We start from the raw sequence: 7,212 nt of genomic DNA, 5'->3' as shown, positions 1-7,212 counted from the left end.
CCCCCCTGCACATCGGCTGAGCTGCCAGCCAGCCCTCGTCTTCCCAAGTCTGTCAGTTAGAAAGTTTTCTACACATGAAAGGTCCTCGTGCTTAGACGTGGGCCTTATTTCCAGAGTCAACTCAAATATCCTCAAGGGCTGTGACCTCGACTTGACTGGCATCTCCTACAAACCTGGTGCTCCTTAAAGTCCCTTTCATTCAAGCACCATTGGCAAAGGGACCCAGAGATAGGAGGTGGTGGACCACCAGTCTCTCGTGTACCAGTTGATGCACCTGGTCATCAGGCTGAGTGAATGGACGCAATGACCTATGATCCCTCCCTCCACTGGTTTTCTCCTTGTCTGCACCACTACTCAACCCACCTCTACCCATATCCCTGTTGCCCCCTTACTCTGGGCCTGCAGGTCACAGCAACCCCCTGGACTAAAGCTTCCAGAATGCATGCTTGGTCCCCTGACATCTGGGCTGGCAAATCTCCATGTTTCCTGCCCACCACCCTTCCTAGCATCTTTCCTAAAGAACTTCCAGAGGGTAGGAGCCAGCTTCTGGAGGAGGATGGGGGTGCCGAGGAGAGACAGGAGCCTGGGAGCCAGGCGACCTGGGTTCTGGGCCAGGTCCGCCTCCTCTCTAGGCTCTGCGTCCTCATTTGTCAGATGGGAACACAGCAACCAGCCCAGACTCCCTTGTGCGATGGCTGGGAGAACCCAGTGAGCAGGAAGTATCAGGGTTTTGTGAACTATGAAGAGCTGAACAGTGTGATGGGGGTCCAACCCCTCCGCTCTCACGCTTCCTGCCTGCCCTGACACAAGCCGAGTCCATCCATTGTAATGCTATCTACCAAGTAGGCTGGCCACAGCCTTGTATGAGGCTGAAATTCTCTGTTGTTCTCTCTTCTCACTGCAGTACATCTATGGATGGCAAAATAGAGGCTCAAGGGGGTTTGGGCCCTTTGCTCAGGAGCACAGCTGAACAAGGGGCAGAGCCAGCATTCGTACTCTAACTCCCAAAGCAGTCTAGACAACCATAAATCCAATCATCAACACATATTTCCTGAGCTCTCTCCTGTGTGCCTGGAGAGACCCTGAGGCCCCAGTAGATGAGGTTTTGCTGGAGAAGCCACTGTCTAATGGTATTGAGAGGCACCAAGAGCCCGTGTGAACAAAGGGGGTAAGAGCTGGGGAAAGGGCATGGAGGGCCCTGGGAGTGGATCAGAGCCGTCTCCCAGTCTCACTCCCAGCCTAGCCCAGCACTGGACCCACCGAGGCAGCAGCAAACACCCGGGAGCATTTGTTTCCCCTGTACCCACCACCTGGACCAGCCACTCCCTACCTGCTCCTAGTCTGGGAGGGGCCCTAGCCATTTCAGACCACTTCCTCCTCTGGGGCCACCACCCTATATCCATCCTTACCCTTGGGGTCTGCAGGATCCCAGGCCTCAGGATAGGGCACAGCCTTGCAATGTACTAGGTGCTAAGCCTTGTGAAAGCAGGACCTGCCCATCTGAGCACAGAACCCCTTACACTGCAGGCGCTCAATAAATGGTTGCCAGATGAGCTAATGATAAGCAGCAGGACCGACCACTCTGGTACCCAGCTTGCTTCATCCTAAGTACTGAGAGGCTGATTCAGGTTCCAAATCAGTCGGGGCTGACAGAGGGTAAGACACTTCCTAACCAGCCCTGGGGTGAGGTCCTGGCCCTCTCGCCTCAATGCTTCTGCTCTGTGATCTTGGGCACATCACTTCACCTCTCTGGAAGATTAACACCATGCTGAAATCACCTGATCTTAGGTGGGTACATACAAAACGTTTTTAGAAACACGAGGCACTGAAGCTCAGAGAGGGGAGCTGACCTGAACAAGGTCACACAGCAGTTGACAGACTCTAGAGTGGCACTGAGGCCTGTCACGCTCTTCAGGGCTTGACTCCCAAAGGCCTGAGCAGGGAGCCCAGACTGTAGGTTACATTCCTTGTGATACACAGGAGAGGGGTTGCAGCAGGTTCCATTAGGGCCAACGCAGGCTAACAGCACCAGATGAAGTCATCAGAGAGCCCTGGAGGCACAACTTCTACTTGTTCCTGGGACACACCAAGCAGCATGAGTTCCACAAGCAATCCCTGAGCACCTTCTATGGAAAAAGCCCAGCAGACACAGTGGGATGGGGAGCGAAGAAAAGCCAGGTTCAAATTCAGGTGGGCTTCCATTTCCTCTGAGGTGCATAGTGCCTCCACAGCCCTGGCCTAACCTCTGCCCAGGGGCCCTGTGCCATCCCCTGCTCATCCCAGATCCCTTGTGGGCTGTGCAGGGAGGGCTGGAGGTGGGAGAGGCACAGAGGCAGACACGTCCAGAAGGTGCTGCAGCAGGGCACCAGGAGGGCCCTATGAGGTTGAAGAGACTGCCCCAAGCCAAGTCATCGGGCAGAGCCCTGGCAGCGGCTGCTCGGCCTGGCTGGGGGGCTCTGTGGGATTCAACCTTGGGAAGCTGACAGTGTGAACCCACCCCTGGGGCTCCGGGGTGATGGAACATAGGACTGCTCTCTGCAGGTGCCACCTCTGCTGGCCACACACTCCTGGGGCACCCCTTTTGCATCCCCCTTTCTAACAGGTGAGAAGAGCTGTCACTTGGTGCTCCCCATGGGCCAGGCTCTGCATGATCAGCACTGCAAAGGATTCATCATGTAACCCACACACTAATCCTCAGGAGAGGCCTCTGGCATGCTCCACCCATGTCCCCTGGGACGCTTTACAATTCTGGGGCACACCAGGCTGCACGGTCCCTCCCAACAGCCAGTCTGTGGAGGTGTGCGGGCAGCCTGCCTCAGGCTGCTGGAATCCCTTTGCTTGAGGTCATGGCCGTCCCCTCGGCACCCCCTATACCAGTGACCACCTGGGCAGGGGTCTGGATCTCCAGCACCCTCACCACAGCTCTGGCTCCCACATCCCCAGAGCTCCTCTGCAGACTGAGGCAAGTTCCTCTCCACTCCTGTTTCTCCTTCTCTTTCTGGTTCTACTTTCCCATTCCACTAGCAATTTTTTTTTAACTTTCTAATAAATCACTCACACAAACCTTTGTCTCAGGGTCTGCTTCTAGATCACCCAACCTCAGATAGCTATCGTGTAGATGCCATTAATTTTCCCCCTTAAGAGATGAGGAAATTGTGGCGCCAGGACTCAGAGCTGTTATAGGTGCCCCTGTGGCCAGCAGAGCACAGACCAGAGTGCAGAGCCTCGGCCCTGACCTGAACACTCGTTTTAGCCATCTGAGCTTTCTTTGTTTCTCCATTGCAAGGAAAGGAGAATCTGTGGATGATCCAGGGAGGATGACTAAGTTCTCAGATTCCTCTTGTTGGCTCTGATCCTGTGGCCAATCCTTGTGAATCAGGGCGGGTCTGACATTCTGGGAATGCAGACTTCAGACCAACTTCATGAAAACAAGTTATAAAAACACTGGCTACCACTTAAAGCAGCCGGCTCATCAGCTTGGTTCCACAGAGCAGGGTTGAACAAGTTCACCAGAGGGAACACACAGCAGGAGAGACAGCCTAGATCCAGAGAAAGAACTTCCCACTTACTGGGAGCTGGGCTCAGGGATGGGGTTGGGTGTGGCCTCTTTGGAAGCAGGTGAATTGATGTCCTGAACTTCCCAGGCCTTTCTTGCTTGAAGTGTCCATGAAGCCGCCTTGGGGAGCCCTACAGACACACAACCACACGAGGCCAACCCTGCCCAGCCCTGAGCTTCCTCACTGACCTGGAACCTGGTTTGCGAGGATACTCTTGAGTATGTGGAGCCTCTGCCTCCTAGGAGGTCCAAAGCCTGTGCAGGTGAGGGCCCCTGGTCCTCTCATACCCAGTGTGGGTGGGGGCCCTGGAGCCTGACAGAGCTCAGGGCAGGGGCACGACTGAGGACTGTCACCATGCCGCCGCCTCCTCCCCTAGCTCCACGGCCACCCCTCAGGAAGGACCACCCCTCAGGAAGGGCCACCTGCTCCAGCGCCCTCTCTGGGGCTACTGCAGAGACAAAAACTACAGCAGGTGCTTACAGCAAGCATCTCATGCTCCTCTGCTTCCTCCTGCATCTTCTCTTGGCTGCCTCCTGCCTAGCAAACTGGCTTGAGTCTCACCCAGCTGGTCTCCTCTACCCTTCCCAGCCAGCACTCCCTTTGATCCCTTCCTTCCCATCCAAACTTCTGGAAGAGCTGTCTACATTCATGCTTCCACTTCCTTGCTCCCACTGGTTGCTAAACCCAATGCCCTCTGTTCCCACCAAGTTCGACCATGGCCTCTATGTAAGGAAGCCCACTTGTTAGTTCTCAGTCCTCCCTAAGACTGGGGACCCTGCCCTCCATCCAGAAATGTCCCTCTGCTCAGGCTTCCAGGGCTTCTATTGCTTTGGCTTCCCCTCCCCTTCTGCCCGCCTCTCCAGCCCTCAGCTGGCTCTCTTCACCAGGGCCTCATGAGGCTGCCCTTTATCTTAAGCTCCTTTTCCTCCCTTACCCTGCACCCTCCCCTTGGGTGGTATCATCTGCTACCCCACCTCTGTCTGGACCAAGCTCAAAGCCTGAGTATTTCAATGACCCTCTGGTCATCCCAGCCTGGACAATCCAGAGACCAAATGGGATCTTGTCACATCCCCCCAAACCTGCCCCCATATCCCCCATCTCAAGTCACCTCCATTCTCCAGTGTTCCAGGCCTGGAAGATGAGAATCACCTGCCTCACCTCCCCTTCTTCAGTCCCTCCAATGCCACCTGGCACAGAGCCCTGATCTGTTCTCCACTCCCTTCCCCTCTTCTCCCACCCAACATCCCTCAAGTCTCAGCTCAAATTCCTCTTAAAGAAAACCCTCCTTGACTCTGCTGGCAGACTTGGGCATGAGTCTCCCCTTTTCCATGTGCCTGGTACAGCCTCAGTTCAGTGGCCATGCTAGGGTATGGCTGTGTACTGACTGCCCCAGGCTGGCTCTGGAAGGGCAGGGCAGTGTCTGATCTCACCCTGAGTCCCAGCACCCAGCCCAGGCTTGGCAGACCAGCCCCCAGGAAAGGTCTGCTGAATTTGCCCCATTGGTGAGGTCTGGATCTCCCCTCAGCCCATAGGCCCCACCCGGCTCCCCAGGGCAAGGGTTGTCTCTGCTCTGCCCCCACTCAGGGCTTAAAACACAAGAGCACTTTGCCCCTTTTAGAGACACTCCAACCTGTTTGCCATTTACAAGCAGATATCACATGGGGCCTGTAGGGAACCAAGGGGCCCCCTCTCACACATGTGCAAGCACACATACAAACACATACAGGCAGACATACAAAAACACACACAGAGCGCATTCACTGCCAGACCCAGGCAAATACAGAGGACGCATGGGCGCACACACACAGGCCCATGCAGGCACGTGCAGGTGTGCGACAGGCCCAGGGCCACGGCATCCTGGAAGCAGCATGGGGCTGGGCCACCTCCTCCCCTGGGCTCCAGGGCTCAAGCGGCTTGGCCAGGTCCAGGGCTGCCTCCCACGGCTGCAGAGCTCAGGGAAAGGTGGTAACAGCACCCAGGACAGGGCCCTGCCCTGCCTGTGTCAGCCCTTCCTTCTTTCTCAGTTTCCACAAACTTCCTCCAGGAAGCCCTCCCCCATCACATTCTCCCTCTGCTAGGGGGCAGGCTGTCCCTGGAGGGGATCCTGCTGATCCCACCCCAGTCTCTCCCTCGGACCCCCTCTCATGTGTGAGTCAAGGGATGTGCCCGCCCAGCCACAGCTCGGATCAAGGAACAAGACGCCCCTCCTTCCCCAGCCCTGGCCCTGCCTGGCTTCCGTATCACAGCTCAAATGCCCCTTCCAAGGGACCCCTGGTGGTTTCCTGTCCCAGATGTGGCACCAGAACTCAGGCAATGGAGAACTCAGCACTGGTGAGTCCACCCAGCCCTCAGGGCAGCCCTGCTGGCGCTGGCGTGATCATGCTCCTTTTACAGCTGAGAAGACCACAGGTCAGAGACACATGATGGCATTCCCAGGGCCACCGTGGCTCAGCCCTTCTTTTCTTTCCTTGCAAGTATGTTTCCAGCTACAATCTCCCTCAGAAGGGAGCACTGGCCTTTGATGGTGGCTGGGAGGAAGCTTTAGGAGTGGAGAGTCAGGGTCAGGCAGGGAGGAGCCCTGGGCCTGAGGAGCACCCGTTCTCATCCATGTTGGACTGGAGGCAGCCCAAGTGCTACTGCACCTGGCTGCAGCCATGTGCAGGGTCTGAGGTTGGCACCTTTACTACCTGCTGTGGCATCTGTAGCAAGTCAATGAGACTCAGTTTCCCCATCTGCGATTTGAGGAGGGTGGACACCACAACCCTTGGGATTTCTTCCATTTGGACCCCATGAGCTGCAGAGTGAGATGGGGTGTTGGAAGGGGAGACCACAGAGGTGCAGGGCCCATTCCCACAGATGGGGCTGGGGGCAGAGGAGGCGGCCCCTGAGTGTTCTCTCGCCTGCCGACTGCCCCAGGGTTGGCTGCCAGGCTCCTCCAGATGCCTCATACCTGTCTACCTTCCTCTGCAGGAACACTGACTGAACAGAGAAAAATGACACAGTATTGCAGGAAAGAGAGGGAAGCAAGCGAAGGAGGGTATGCATATCACATGTGAAACTCATGCAAATGTCCTGCACAAACACCTGGGCGACAGCCCCACCACTCACCTCTCCCTATTCCCACCAAATCCACTGCCTCCCCAAGTCCTGCTGATTCCACCTCAGAAGTGCCCTCCCACCCCCGCCATTAAGGTACTCCAGGTGTTCATATCTCTGCCCGAGACACAGCCAGACTTCCTGGGACCTACAGGATCAAACCCCATATGCTAAGCTTCATTCCTGGCCTCCCCCTCCTCACCTCAGCAGAGGGCCAGCCAACTAAGCCCCTGTCCCGGAAACTCCACTAACCAGCTCCACACCTTCACACAGCTAGTTTCCTCTGCGTGGAATGCCTTCCCACTTGCTTAAACTCCTATAGATCCCCCAATACGCAAATAGAAAAAGCTGTGGTTCAGTGAATTGGCTTTTGCAGTGGGAGGTTGCAGTGGGGTCCCAAAGTCAGCACATCATGAATAAATTGCATGTGGTCAAAATCACCCTGGACTATATATAGCTACCACTTACATATAATGCCTAGGCACTGTTCTAGACAGTTCCCTGTTTTGACTCATCTAACTCTCACAATGGTGGCATATTGTATTTTCAAAGACACCTG

At 55.8% G+C, this 7,212-nt stretch overlaps 1 protein-coding gene across 4 annotated transcripts in view; it reads right to left on the bottom strand.

Moving 5' to 3' along the window:
- Nucleotides 1–7,212, bottom strand: part of GDPD5 (glycerophosphodiester phosphodiesterase domain containing 5) — a 77,289-nt gene that overhangs the window by 49,011 nt on the left and 21,066 nt on the right. The gene's annotated exons all lie outside the window — the stretch shown is intronic.

Source organism: Manis javanica, chromosome 11 (assembly GCF_040802235.1).
Source record: "Manis javanica isolate MJ-LG chromosome 11, MJ_LKY, whole genome shotgun sequence".
In the NCBI taxonomy this organism is placed as follows: domain Eukaryota; kingdom Metazoa; phylum Chordata; class Mammalia; order Pholidota; family Manidae; genus Manis; species Manis javanica.
The sequence above is the reverse complement of the archived record's forward strand: the minus strand, read 5'-3'. Positions and strand labels throughout refer to the sequence as shown.